The sequence below is a fragment of the Saccostrea cucullata genome, unplaced genomic scaffold, assembly GCF_032062105.1.
Source record: "Saccostrea cucullata isolate Sc308-1 unplaced genomic scaffold, CSIRO_AGI_Scuc_v1 ctg12788, whole genome shotgun sequence".
Lineage (NCBI taxonomy): Eukaryota > Metazoa > Mollusca > Bivalvia > Ostreida > Ostreidae > Saccostrea > Saccostrea cuccullata.
The window spans coordinates 2600-18178 of NW_026920882.1; the positions used below are offsets into that span (position 1 = coordinate 2600).

General features: G+C 33.0%; 1 long non-coding RNA gene across 1 annotated transcript; it reads left to right on the plus strand.

Annotated features, from left to right (window-relative positions):
* The first annotated feature begins 6174 nt into the window (after positions 1-6174).
* On the plus strand, positions 6175-10335 carry LOC134258566 (uncharacterized). Its single transcript, XR_009990179.1, has 3 exons — positions 6175-6228; positions 8276-8352; positions 9564-10335. It is a non-coding gene; the product is annotated as an uncharacterized LOC134258566 (long non-coding RNA).
* The last annotated feature ends 5244 nt before the right edge of the window (positions 10336-15579 follow it).

The following is a 15579-nucleotide window of genomic DNA, read 5'->3' on the forward strand; positions in this document are numbered from 1 at the left end:
ATATATATATATATATATATATATATATATATATATATTCTTTATATAAATCTCTTATGACATTTAAGAAGCTATTATTAATTAATTAAGCATATCTTGCAGACCAAAATTTAATATTTCTTTAAATTTCGTTTTGATAATATATAACACTTTTTCTTGCGTTGTAATTTAATCAAATGACCTCCTCGGTATTAAAATACTCAACGATTTCTTAATAGTAAAAAATAACAAAGGGGAGTAATTGAATCTCAAACCGCCTTTTGATTGGTTAGTTTGGATATTGAATCTCGAAACTCGAATTTCGAATCTCGAATTTCGAATCTCGTATTTCGAATCTCGAATCTCGAATGAGCCTTCTGGGCTTTCGTACTGAACTGAACAGATTTCATTTAAAATCTCAAATACATTTCCAAACCTAGCATTACATATAATGTACATTTAAGCAGTTATATTTTTGGAGCTATTTTTTAATAGGTGAAGCAAAAGCAAACTTCATTTATCAAATGGCATTTTCATCTTATATATGTTAAAACATATAATTACCAACGCTTTCTGGTTCAATGAACAGCAGAACACGTGTTTATTTTCATAAAGATACAAAACAAAAGGAAAGAAATGGAAAGTATTCAATGATTCAAATATCTTTGATAGAAAAATGTTTCATATAAAAGTCTCCAATTAAAAATAAAAATATCATCAGTAAAAAATAGGAAGTAGGCATTACTATAATTCAAATCATTCCGAAGAGTTCTAATTAAGACCCAAATTTGTATCACGAACATGCTTGTTAAATTCAATTCCACCCTTTAGAAAATATAATATATCAATATAATAAAATAAAATTTAAGAAATTAATGAAATAAAATATGAAAAATATTTCAGAATATAATTTTTGTGTGAGCAGAGTGAGAAATTTTAGCCCTTTCTTTAGCTTTATTTCAACTAACATTGCATCAGAATAAATACTAAATCTGAATTTTGTCCCATTTTTCTTTCACATTTTATGTAATGTATACCCTTGGCTAAAAACGATTTTAAGTGTCGTTGGTTTCGCAGTTTAGAAAAAGTGTTCAATTAAAACAGTCATACTAAATAACCTTAGTCTTACCTTAAAGTTCTCCAGCTTTAAGATGTGGCCTCTCGAAAATCACGAGTCTTTATACCAAAAAGAAGATTAATAAATTAGACTAAAAAATATCGAAATCAGTTTATTTCAAACAAAACCAGATGTAGATAAGAGCAAGAAATTGTTTTATGATACTTTTGAAAAATATTGCTATTTAGCTCTCGACGACATGCGGGGGCTACATGTAAATCTTTTTTTTTTCAATTAAAGTACCTGCTTGTATATACAAGACTAGTAACTGATCCCTTTACAAAACTTGTAAATTTCAAATAGACAGTTTCGAATTAGCTAATTTAGACGTTAATGTTGACAAGCTTTACAACCCACATGCATAACTACATGTTTATGGTTTCAGAGGAAGGATTTTTATGATAACTAAATAAAGAGGTAATGTTTCAAATTATCGTATTTTAAACTGAATTTAAGGCTAGTTTCTAAGCGTTCCGCATTTGAAGTGAAAGTTCCGGGTCCTTCGGATGAGACGTTTAAAACCGATGGACGTAGGCACGATAAAGATCCCGCGCTGCTCAATGGCCGTTAGTGCTGAGTTAACGTCAAAATTTCCTTCACCAGTAATGGTGACGTCTTTATGTGAAATATTCTCCAATTGGACGTAAGACAACATACAATCAATCAAACATAAAACTGATGACTTAATTTCCTATATTGTAATCTTCCCTTGTTTGAGTAGCTGTTAAAAATCGTAGCCTGTATATTGATACACTTGAAAGAGTATGAGCCAAGAACGATAAATTTCCAAGCAGGCAATAGTCAAATAAGGTGATGAATCATATCAAACAATTTCGTTTTAAGTCAAGTTCCGCAAGTTCTATAGTCGATACAATGACATTGATTGCAAATTAATACAGTTTGAAATTTTTCTACCATTATGTTCACATTTAGTTGTCTTTTTCCGTTTAAGATTGATTGATTGATTGTATATTGTTTAACTTTCCTCTCGAGAATTTTTCACTTTTTTTTCTTGTTTATTCTGCATATACAGTGTACATGTAAAATGTAATCATTAAAACACCCCTGTAGCTCGATAGCTCCGACATACATAATTATTCCCCCCGCTTGAAAAGCGGAAGGGTATATAGTAATCGGTATGTCTGGCTGTCTGTCCGTCCTTCTGTTACAGTCTGGGGTACCCATATCTTATCCGCAACACCTCTCATACCACTGAATGAAATTTGAAGAAACTCTCACAGAATCTTTATTACATATTGTCATTGTGCACCTCCTATTTTACTTTTTGATCGAACTCATAATTTGGGTTTCTCATAGCAAGACATGTACACTGCCATTTTATTCATATGGGAGGCGGGGGGTATCATTTAGTGAACTCATTGCTCACAGTACCTCTAGTTGTTTTTAAGCTTATAAATGAAAAATGAAAACTATTAAATACATGAAGAAATAAAAGTTTGCCCAATGTTTTAGCGGTCTTAGTGGTAAATCCAACTTCTCGTCCCATCAAGCTAGAAATATGAAGAAATCTCTGAAAGTCTTCTTTACGGAACACCTGTTTATTATTTCTCTTTTTTTTCGTCCTTTGTGAAATGTTCAATCAGTTCGCATTGGAACGCCTCTTATTCACATCTACTATATAAAATGTACTCTTGGCTATTTTTAATGACAAACGATGGAAGACTTTTTACTTTGGATGTTCTATATCATCCGAAGGTCCTGCATGTCCAGCAGCTGGCAATCTAATTAAAATCAGACTTCTTAGATCCGCGCGCCGTATTCACTATGCGCAGATTGAATACTGCGCGGACTACAAAGTATGATTTTAATTAGATTGAGTAGCCGTATTTGATCCCCATGACCTAATGAGTTTAATATTACAAAAATACAGTTATTTGTAAAATGTTGATAGTTTAATATCACTTCAAGTTACAATAGGTATTCTATGCCAATATCATGTAGAATCTGTTAGAATTGCTTGATTATTATACCCCCACTCCAAAAGTGGCAGGGTACGCTTTAATTTGGAGTACCCATCTTTTATCCGGGAAATCAAATGAGACTTTCATAGAATCTTTGTTACATGGTGCCTTTGTGCACCTCCTATTTTATTTTTTGATTCGATACATTGGGTTTCCAATAGCAACACACGGACACTGCATATTCTTGCATATTAAAGGGCACTCATCTCTTATCTGCAACTCCTCATGTACCACTTAATAAAAATAACATGATGGTACTTTTACAAATACTTCATAACAATGCCATTCTGTGCCTCCTATTTTCCTTTTTTATCTGACACTTATTTCGGGTATTCCAGAGCAAAACACGAACTTTGCCAATTATAATCATAAATGTATGGGAGGCGGGAGGGTGGTATATTTTAGTGAGTGCAATTGTCACAGTATCTCTAGTGTCAATAAGATTTGATATCATCACACCTACATGAGAAAAAATAATTTTCTTAAAAGAATTATTCATAATTTGTACCCGTTATTGGACATTCAAAATTTCTTTTTCGCTACAATGTCATATCTAAATGCATCATCAAAGATAAATTAATTAGGTCTACTGAATCGTTGGTAAATATTGCATTGGTCATTTGCGGAATTATATTGTTAAAGAACATTCTGATTGAACACACAAATACTCTGAAGTTGATATTAAAAACATGCTTGAGTTTCTGATTGACAATATCTATGTGGTTTTTGGAGACCAGGTCTTCGTATAATCTATTTCCATGGCTACTAAGTGCGCCCTGTTATAAGCACACCTATTTTTGTAATCATATGAAGCAGAATTTTTCCCAAATCATATACGTAAAAAGAAGAAAACACTTGCTGTGGCCTTCAACTCGACATTTAGATATATTAACGACGCATTGTCAATTAACAATGGTTAATTTCATTCTTATGTCGATACGATATATTCCGATGAGCTCGATATAAAAGATACCACTTAGTCTGACACATCCGTTTCATATTTTGATATTTTATTGAAAAAGACTAACAACAACAACAACTAAAACAAGAGGCCCATGGGCCACATCGCTCACCTGAGAAGCTTTGACCATTCTGTTCTTTACCAGATTTCACCCTTGTTATACATAATGCATCCCCACCCTACCCCACTGATCATAATTTAGACATTTTGAAATCTACACTACCCCATGATCCTTCCATGGGCACATAAGTTTCAGCTTTTCTGGCCCAGTGGTTCTTGAGAAGAAGATTTTCAAAGATTTTTCCTATATATTTCTATGTAAAACTTTGATACCCCATTGTGGCCCCGCCCTTCCTCTCGGGGTCATGATTTGAACAATTTAGAATCTACACTATACCAGGATGCTTCCACATAAGTTTCAGCTTTTCTGGCCCAGTGGTTCTTGAGAAGAAGATTTTCAAAGATTTTTCCTATATATTTCTATATAAAACTTTGATTCCCCATTGTGGCCCCACCCATCCCCCGGGGGTCATTATTTGAACAATTTAGAATCTACATTATACCAGGATGCTTCCACATAAGTTTCAGCTTTTCTGGCCCAGTGGTTCTTGAGAAGAAGATTTTCAAAGATTTTTCCTATATATTTCTATGTAAAACTTTGATACCCCATTGTGACCCCGCCCTTCCCTTGGGGGTCATGATTTGAACAATTTAGAATCTACACTAAACCAGAATGCTTCCACATAAGTTTCAGCTTTTCTGGCCCAGTGGTTCTTGAGAAGAAGATTTTCAAAGATTTTTCCTATATATTTCTATATAAAACTTTGATTCCCATTGTGGCCCCACCCATCCCCCGGGGGTCATTATTTGAACAATTTAGAATCTACATTATACCAGGATGCTTCCTCATAAGTTTCAGCTTTTCTGGCCCAGTGGTTCTTGAGAAGAAGATTTTCAAAGATTTTTCCTATATATTTCTATGTAAAACTTTGATACCCCATTGTGGCCCCGCCCTTCCTCTCGGGGTCATGATTTGAAGAATTTAGAATCTACACTATACCAGGATGCTTCCACATAAGTTTCAGTTTTTCTGGCCCAGTGATTCTTGAGAAGAAGATTTTCAAAGATTTTTCCTATATATTTCTATGTAAAACTTTGATTCCCAATTGTGGCCCCGCCCTTCCCCCGGGGGTCATTATTTGAACAATTTAGAATCTACATTATACCAGGATGCTTCCACATAAGTTTCAGCTTTTCTTGCCCAGTGGTTCTTGAGAAGAAGATTTTCAAAGATTTTTCCTATATATTTCTATGTAAAACTTTGATTCCCAATTGTGGCCCCGCCCTTCCCCCGGGGGTCACAATTTGAACAATTTAGAATCTACACTATACCAGGATGCTTCCATATAAGTTTCAGCTTTTCTGGCCCAGTGGTTCTTGAGAAGAAAATTTTCAAAGATTTTTCCTATATATTTCTATATAAAACTTTGATTCCCCATTGTGGCCCCGCCCTTCCCCCGGGGGTCATGATTTAAACAATTTAGAATCTACACCACCCTAGAATGCTTCCACATAAGTTTCAGCTTTTCTGGCCCAGTGGTTCTTGAGAAGAAGATTTTTTAATGACCCCACCCTATTTTTGTCTTTTTTTGATTATCTCCCCTTGCGAGGGGATATGTCCCTTCATTTTAACAATTTAAATTTCCCTTTACCCAAGGATGCTTTGTACCAAGTTTGGTCAAAATTGGCCCAGTGGTTCTTGAGAAGAAGTCGAAAATGTGAAAAGTTTACAGACGGACAGACAGACGGACGTCCGTGTTTACGAGAGTGCATTTATTGGGTATTTTTCATGCCAAGATTGTACTTATTGGGCTTTTTGCTTATTGGGTATACCCAATAAGAAGTATCGCTGAATATGCTTAAAACACCCTAATTGGGTATTTGCAGGTTAGTACCCAACAAAACTTGGACACGACGATTTGTCCAAAAAAGTGTCCAAAAATTTTGATTTCACGGACGCACCGTGTTTTGTTGTTTCAGTTTTGCATTCGGAACTCTAAATTCTCGAGAGTTCCGAAAATCAACTTCCGTTGATCCTGATCATAACAACGTTTGTTTTCATGGAAAAAAAATATGGCGACTAAGAAACACTTAATGTCAACAAGATTTTCTGATTGACAAGAGGAAAGGTGAGCTTATTCGATTAATATTTATCCATTGCTGGGTTTTTGTTTAAGGAAAATAGATTTTAATGTAATTTTGAAAACAATTGTGCACAAAATTAAAATAGATATATCGGAACAATTAATCCTAAGTTGCACTTGTTTGTATTTTGAATTTTCTCTCTGTCTTTTTAACTCTTTTGAGGGCGAGAAGTTTTTTAGTAAATTATCGAATATTGTTAGATAATCTTTAATAAATCGAAAGTGTTTATTATTTAATTTTATATCATAACCAACTAAGTATGTTCGAATTAACTCTGACAATGTATATTGGAAAGGGAAATGAAAATTTTAACAATCGTGTGTTCATAAATCAGCTGTAAATTATCGGTTCATGTAGACAGTATTACAATCGCGAAAGTGAGCTGAGATGATGATAAATGGGATAATTGACAACAACTAAATAATTGCATGTAAGTTTATCTCATCTGATATGTAACTTAAGAGATTCATTGTATTACTGAAAAACTTTCAGTCAAAACAGTGCTTCTTTCTGTCTTTGATTTTGACTGAGTGTCTGCTTTATTTTGATTTTTTTTTTTAAATTATTGTTTTTGTCATTTTTTTTAATTAATTTAAAACAATACTGAAATTGATATAGGGCTACTATAACTATTTCACATGATGGGTGTGTAATTAGCATCGCGCTACACCCAGGGCTTCCATTTTTGAGGATGGGGCTAGTGGTTTTCTGCACTGAGGAATATCCCCTTGGGCTATTAGGAATTTTAAAATACACATGTAATACATGAAAAGCACCACCGGTATTTTTTTCTCTTTTTGTTATTAAATTCCCTAATATGGAAATATTCCAGACAGCATGCTCATATTATCCATAAATCTCCACAACTGCATCCATTTTGCAGTACTACAAGACTGATTAATTAAAAACGATCTTTTATTTCCTAATTTGAATTCCTCCCTTTCCTTTGTTTAATATAGCAATATTTGCGTGTACATATATGCCTCACAGATATCTCATTATATAATTATATACATTCACTCAGTCAGCTCAATGATAAGTGTCATGCAATTATGTAGCGTTTTTGTTTGAAAGCCATATATGGCGTAACTGATCAAAAAATATATTTTTGAAAAATACAAAATTAAGTAAAGAAATATAGTTAATACATTTAAATTAAAGCTTTTCATACAATTCGGTGCACGGAGAACACCTCGTTTTATCTAATAATACGATTTTATCTTCTCTGTAATGTGTAATTTAAATCTTCTGTATTTTCTTCCAAGTCGGAGAAAATTCCGAGAAATTAGATTTTGATATCTTTATAACGCAATTGCAATTGACTTAGATTTTGTAATTTACGGAAATTTCTATCTTTATCATGTTTATATAAAGTAATGATACAAATAGTAAGTTCTTATAATTTTAGTCTAATAATTTTCATTGTACATACGCCATATATGGCTTTAAATGATTCAAGATGAAAACAAAATGATTTTTGCTTCGTTTTAATTAGACAAACTAGTGAATGACCAGAAAAGGAATATTTTAAAATCTTTTTTTCATTTTTTTAAATCATTAATTCATATATGATTAAATTTTACTAGCGAAAATTAAATTAAACTTTAATTTTAAAAAGAATCATCTGTAGTTAGTACCCTGACTTTTTTCATGATGAACTTTTTTTCAATGTTTCTTTTTAATTTTTGCATCTATATTTGGGCTTGTCACTTTTTACTCGGGGATAGTAACTTTATTGCCACAAAGCTGTGGATTAGTAATTGATTTCCATTATTGCACAGCGATGACTATGATTTAATAGCACAAAAAGCTAATGGGTTTACGTATGTGAATTTATATGATTAATGCTTACTTGTGATTTTAGGATAACTGGAGATAATGATTCCTTTTTTTCATTGATATTACATAAATAGTTTCCTAATTATTATGTTACAAGAAATTGGTTTAGATTTTTTTTATAACAGTAATCAATAATTACAGTGGAAATTAAAACCATAATCATGTTCATTGAGGATTTTCAATATGTAACAGGACAAAACAGGAACTTCCATTGTGAACATTGCAGAGAACACACTCATCAGAAGATGACCCTCAGAAATAGGACAATTGTAAGTAATCAGTAAAATGAACAGGACTACTTCATGCCTACCTTAAGATTTTTAGAGACATTTTCGCTTCTTAAATTAGAAGAGATAGAGGGAAAAACTTGTACATACTACAGAACTACTAGGCAACCAACCTTTAACTGCAGGAAAGCTTTTGGTATGTGCAATACAGCTACATAAAACCTCTTTAGTATTCATGTTAAGTTTGAGAAAGTACCGCAGTATTTTTTCTAGTGTTTGCCAACATTTTCATGCACACTGTTTGCTTGTTTGTACTATCATTTTATTTTAAATTCTTCAGATGCCCTTTACCTTTGCCAGTTTTGAATCATTTGTTTTAAGGGCATCTGAGGGTTGGTTCCAGAACTTAATTAAATGTAAACTTAATACTGGGGTACTATACGGTCATAGGTTATGTTAATACATGTATAACATTTTGTTCTGATAGAGGTGGCATACAGGAAAAGAAACAATACTAGATATCACTTCAAAGGAATAAAACAGCTTCATCTTGTTGGTGTATTTTATTTAAGGATCACTACTTCATGTCTGATGTGCTGAAAGTTATTCATAATCTGTTTTACTGTAATTTTTCATATTTTCAACTTCTATCCAGCTTAGTCAATTTTAATTAAATTTTGTGCAAAACATACCCCAGGAAAGGGGGATGGAGTGTCAAGTGTGTCTCTGTCCCTGTCAATATAATTTCAAAGCAGTTAGTAAGGTTTGGGTCAATTTTAAATCCTCTTTATCGAAACCATTGGGCTAAAAACAATACTAATGTGAAATCTTTATCATTAAGTGTAGAGATGTTTTTGAAGATTATGTACCCTTAATGTACTGATAGTGTTACATTAGAAGTCTAAAATTTGCAAGGAATAGGTTTAAAATCTTTTTAAAATCTCCTTCTTAACAATCAGAAACTAACATACTGTCTAATTAATATGCAACATTGTTTTGTGTGTTGAATGATGATTCCATTTTGATAAAATTATTGCGGATGGGGGGTAGGATGAAGATGCAGTTAGACATAGAAGAAAAAAAAAGAGTTGATAGAATTTAGTTTTTCTTCCATTTTATTTATCAATACATATTTCTAAATAAGAAATATACTTCTACTTCTTGGTTGGGTTTGATCAACATAAAGGGTGATCTTGCTGTAGTCAAGAAAAACATGTTTTATACGCCAAAGAAATGCCTTTATCTAATTGCAGAATGAATAAAATGGACAAAGGCATTTCTTAAGGAGATGCATGAAATGAGGAATATTTCAAAGATTGCCTGAGCATAACCACTGCTACTGGATAAACATATGGCAATATAAAAGAGCAGGGTCAATGGAGGTATCATACAGTATAGGCCATGGGAGACCCTGAAGAAGAAAGTATTGAACAGAAACAAAAATAAAACCATTTTGACATTTATTGAAATATAGGATCAAAGTCTTACATGTAATATTTGGCCATGTAATGACTTTTCTCTAGTTCTAAGACTTATAACTGTGATAATTTGATTTAATATCTTTATCCCGGTTTGTCCAAAAGATTTGGACATAGTGCATCAATTATTTTAAAGTTTTGACACAATAAATTCATTCATTGTACTTGTAACTGAGTTTTCTGGTACGACACTGTTTTATCGGCTTCAAAACTAAGTTTTTGATTTCCAAACCAGATTAATGAGATCATGTAATATCTTTTAACATCGGTGACTATTTAATCCATTCTTTTACATCTCAGAAGTATTTTTATTATTACAGGGAAAATATGCATTGTACATGTATCTGTAATAAACAGGATTATTGACATTTTCCATATAATACAACACAATCTTAGCAACTAAAGGCAAATATTTATCAAGGGTGTGATCTATTTATCAATATGGTTTTCAGCATCTTGCTCTACCTGTAATGACTTGCTCCAAGTTCCAATATTTGAATTTAAATTTTGCAAACATGGTAATAAAATTCTTTAAAAGCCAAATATTTTAGGCACAAAATGCTTATATATTTCCTATAATTTGTAAAGTGTACACTGAATGAGATTTGGAATGTTAGAATTAAAGTATTAAATATGTTATGGACTTATGTATGCTTATGCAGATAAATTTGAATTCAACTAGGGAAGGTAAATGTCATACTTATTGGGTTTGCAATATAATGCAAGAGTATAAATATCGAAGACAAATTTGACAATTTTAATGAAGGATATAAGTAACCCAAGAAGAATTGGACAGGTAAACATCACCTGTTAAGTTTTATTCTAATGTTGGGATGTAATATCCAAGAAGAGTTGAACCAATGTCCAATACCTATTGGGTTTTCTTTCTTATGAAAAAAATTTGAGTAACCCAAGAAGAATGTCCAATACCTTTTAGTTTATATACTATTGAAGGTATGAAGATATCCAAGAGGAATTGGACAGGTGTCCATTACATGTTGGGTAGTATTCTGATGAGGGGATTCTCAAGAAACCCAAGAATTAGACTAGTGTCCATTGCCTGTTGGGTGGGATGTAGATATCCAAGAGGAGTTGGACAGGTGTCCTTACCTGTTGGGTTGTATTCTGATGAAACAATTCAAGAAACCCAAGAGGAATTGGACAAGTGTCCATTACCTGTTGGGTGGGATGTAGATATCCAAGAGGAGTTGGACAGATGTCCATTACCTGTTGGGTGGTATTCTGATGAAACAATTCAAGAAACCCAAGAAGAATTGGCCAAGTGTCCATTACCTGTTGGGTAGGATGTAGATATCCAAGAGGAGTTGGACAGGTGTCCATTACCTGTTGGGCTGTATTTTGAAGATGCAATTCAAGAATCCCAAGAATTAGACAAGTGTCCATTGCCTGTTCGGTGGGATGTAGATATCCAAGAGGAGTTAGACATATGTCCATTACCTGTTGGGTGGTATTCTGATGAAACAATTCAAGAAACCCAAGAAGAATTGGACAAGTGTCCATTACCTGTTGGGTGGGATGTAGATATCCAAGAGGAGCTGGACGGGTGTCCATTACCTGTTGGGTTGTATTTTATGAGGAGATTCAAGAAACCCAAGAATTAGACAAGTGTGCATTGCCTGTTGGGTGGGATGTAGATATCCAAGAGGTTTTGGACTCATGTCCATTACCTGTTGGGTGGTTTTCTGATGAAACAGTTCAAGAAACCCAAGAAGAATTGGACAAGTGTCCATTACCTGTTGGGTGGGATGTAGATATCCAAGAGGAGTTGGACAGGTGTCCATTACCTGTTGGGTTGTATTTTGATGATGCAATTCAAGAAACCCAAGAATTAGACAAGTGTCCATTGCCTGTTGGGTGGGATGTAGAAATCCAAGAGAAGTTGGACAGGTGTCCATTACCTGTTGGGTTGTATTTTGATGAGGAGATTCAAGAAACCCAAATAGAATTGGACAATATACACATGTTCAATTGTTCTTGGGTAGTTTAATCCCTTCGTCAAAATACAACCCAACAGGTATTGCACACCTGTTCAATGCCTGTTTGATACCTTCATTCTGTACAACATGTAATGGGCATTTGCTTATTATTAATTGGTCATGACTAAAAAAGGTTTCTCCTTAAATACTTAATTTTGTTATTCAAGAAAGGATGAACAGAGTCTGAGATGTGTTGAGTTGTGTTTTTTCACAATTCAGTTTTTTTGCACTTAGGTTTTCATATATTATAATATTAGATATTTTGAATATACAGGTGTATATCCTTATTGCTAAGAACAAATTAGTTAGGTGTTACAATAAAAGAGCTATATCACAGAAATTGACAAAAATATGGGTTCAAAACCAAAGGTTTTCAGTCTTGTCTGAATTTAACAGCAAATATTAAATATATAATAAATTTGAAATGAATAAAAAACACTAAGAAAAAACCCAATAAAATACGGACACGAGGATTAATATCCAATAAGATTTGAATAGTAACTACCCAAATAATGCTCTCTCGTGTGTACACTTTTTTTGTATCCAATAAGCAGTATCCAATAGGACTTGGACTTGATGTACCCAATATATAACCAAATGTGTGTCTGTCAGACGGACGGACAAAATGTGATCAGAAAAGCTCACTTGAGCCTTCGGCTCAGGTGAGCTAAAAAACTAAAAACAAAGCTTTATGATAAACGTGACGACTTTAACTTTTCAATCGTCAACTTCCCTTACTTATGCGGCAAAATACCTTCATCACCTGCGTATGGGATTTATATCTCTCAATTGATTTGATACCCGAGACCTTGTTCTACGTGTAAAAACTAAAAACAAAGCTTTATGATAAACGTGACGACTTTAACTTTTCAATCGTCAACTTCCCTTACTTATGCGGCAAAATACCTTCATCACCTGCGTATGGGATTTATATCTCTCAATTGATTTGATACCCGAGACCTTGTTCTACGTGTAACAGGGGTGGTGATGAAGAAAACAAACACGCCTCTGTCAGGGTTCAGGTCTTATTTATTTGACACAGTGAGCACTTTATGTAATACAAATGTTAATGTTAACAGCCCTGAAATATAATAAAACAACAATATAATAACACATCAAATCAATCCTATTAATCATCTATACATGTAGCTCTCATAGTAACATATTCATAATGATATATTATAGATGATATAGATATATGTACATTTACTCTCAATTAAGGGAGATAACTCTTATAGTCAATATATGGACATTACATATTTTCTCCCATATAAAGGCATAAAAAATAGTACTAATTAAAACAAATAATTCCTCACCATTCTGTGGGAAAAGGCTTCCACAATGATATGGTGGTAACCGCTTTAATTAACATGTATATGGACTCTGTAATTTAATACAGTATACATTAAAATATATATTCCTTTAAAATAAAATCATCTGTTCACTTTGAACAAAGTTACCAAATATCTGGGTCATAAAAATATATGGTGTAACTTGAATATAACAATTTACACTTATAATATAATACATTACTGATCTTTATAATCAATAATTCCAATCATAAAAATAACATCTTTCTCTCATGGTCATACATTTAATTAATATGAAGTGAAATTGAGATCTTTAATAAATGCAAATCTATGGAATAGACATATTACTTGACAATTAGTAATAAGGAAAGTTAGTACTTACCAGAAAATGGAATTTGTCAGTCTCCAAAGGTCAAAGTCATTGGAGTCCATAAAATACAGTCTTGGTCATTAACTCAACAAGACAAAGAATGAATATCTTGGCGGTAAAACCAATGACCATAAGAATAAAACCAATGAAAATCAACTTGACAACCAAACTACCAATAAGAACCAATAACACTCCAAAACCTTTGAACTGCCCTAAGGTAACTAATTATCTATATACAGGTGTACAGGTAAAGGGCTAAGGATATAAAGGAGCGGATCAAGCTTTTTATACTTTTATCTATTATGGTAGTTTAATTTATTTACATTAAATTTAAAACACTTATTTATTATATACGCATATTATACACACTACTACATACGTATGAACAATTTTTACTGCGAGGTAAATTACATTGTTGACAAACAAGTTGCTGAAACAAGAATATCAGCAGTCACGTTTAAAGTCATCATTTTGTAAGTTCTGTGGTCAATACAATGTCCTTGTCAGCAAATGCAATTTATCATTAAGTCAAATGCTGAATGACATTTTTCATAATAATTGATAGGCCATTATATGCATACTGAATTGTCGACGGATTTTCCGTCATTTGCCGATCACGACAAGGAGAACACAGCGGTGTGATCGGTAGGCAGGGGATGCTCACTCTTCTATAGCACCTGATCCCGCCTCTGATGTTTTGGAGGTCCGTTTTGTTCCACTCCTATTTTGTAATGTTTGATTGACTTTTGAGCTTGAATTCTGTTCGTTATCTCTATATTTCATGATATTTTTTTCTTTTAAAGAAAAGTTACTTAGAATCTCTTTAAAAAGTAGTGAATACCTTTAAAACAAGAACTAGCAACAAGACTCACTAAAAGAGCTTCTGTGAAAACGGAAGACTTTTATCAGAATAATATGGAGATGAAACACAGTACTCAAGTTCAATGTACATTTAAACTACACAAATCGGTGGCAGAGCAAATCCGGTCATCCAAAAATATCAGAGGCAGGATCAGGTGCCATGGAGGAGTATGCATCCTTTTTCGACCAGTTACACCCGCCATGTGCTCCTTGTCATGACCGGATAAACGGAAATATCAATTTGTAAATAATAACCTTACAATATTGATATTCAAAACGTCTGTCGGCATTTAACCTAATGAAAGATTGTATTTGCTGATGAGGTCATTGACTTGCGAAATGATGACTTCAAACGAGACTGTTTGTATATTTGTTTTTCGACTTGTTAATTAAAAAAATTGCCTCGATTAACTTTAAAAAAATTGATGATCTTGCATATTGAATTAGATAGAATACATAGATATCATACGTAAGTGTTAAACGTCTATTGCTACATTAAGATAGTAAGTACGATAGAAAAGTTAAAGTCATCTCGTTTATCATCAAGTTTTTAGAAGTTTCTGAATATACTTTGCATCCTATGAATACAAAAATGGGTCCGTTTCTGAACTTTCACATAGCATAGGAAATGGTTGCATAACGTGTTGAAAACTCGTACGTTTTTATGTTATTTTGTAAACTGATGGGCTGTATTGCCCAAAGTTATATTCTGATCAAACTATCTGTCATGGAAAACTTATACAAATATCGATTCAAACACAAATAATAATCAAACCTTTCAAGGCACACTTCACATAAACTTTTTAAAAGAAATTCAAAACAAAGTTAAAACAGGGGATTAGTTCAACTATTTTCAACACTTTTATTTGTGTTCCGAAATAATTAACATTTCTTCTCCACATTATGAACATTTGTCGAATAGAAAGGTTGCCTTATGGAGTTCAGCCTTCGAAATTTCCTGGTTACCTGTAATCAATTTTTATAATAATTAGAATTAAAGTTGATTTTGCCTTAGAGTTTGATTTGCTGCAAAATAGTACATTGTCCAGATAAATAATGCATTAAAAATCTTTGCTTACTATCTGTATCTGTAGCTTGGAAAGCCAGGGTCAGTTCTTTCGCAGCAACTACTTGAGTAGCAAGAGCAGAAAATTCCTCAAAGTCCACATGACCATCGCTATTTTTGTCCCAAACGGTAAAGTCACAAGGAAGAGAGGGGGTATCGGAACTCTAAAAAATAAAAAAAAGATTTC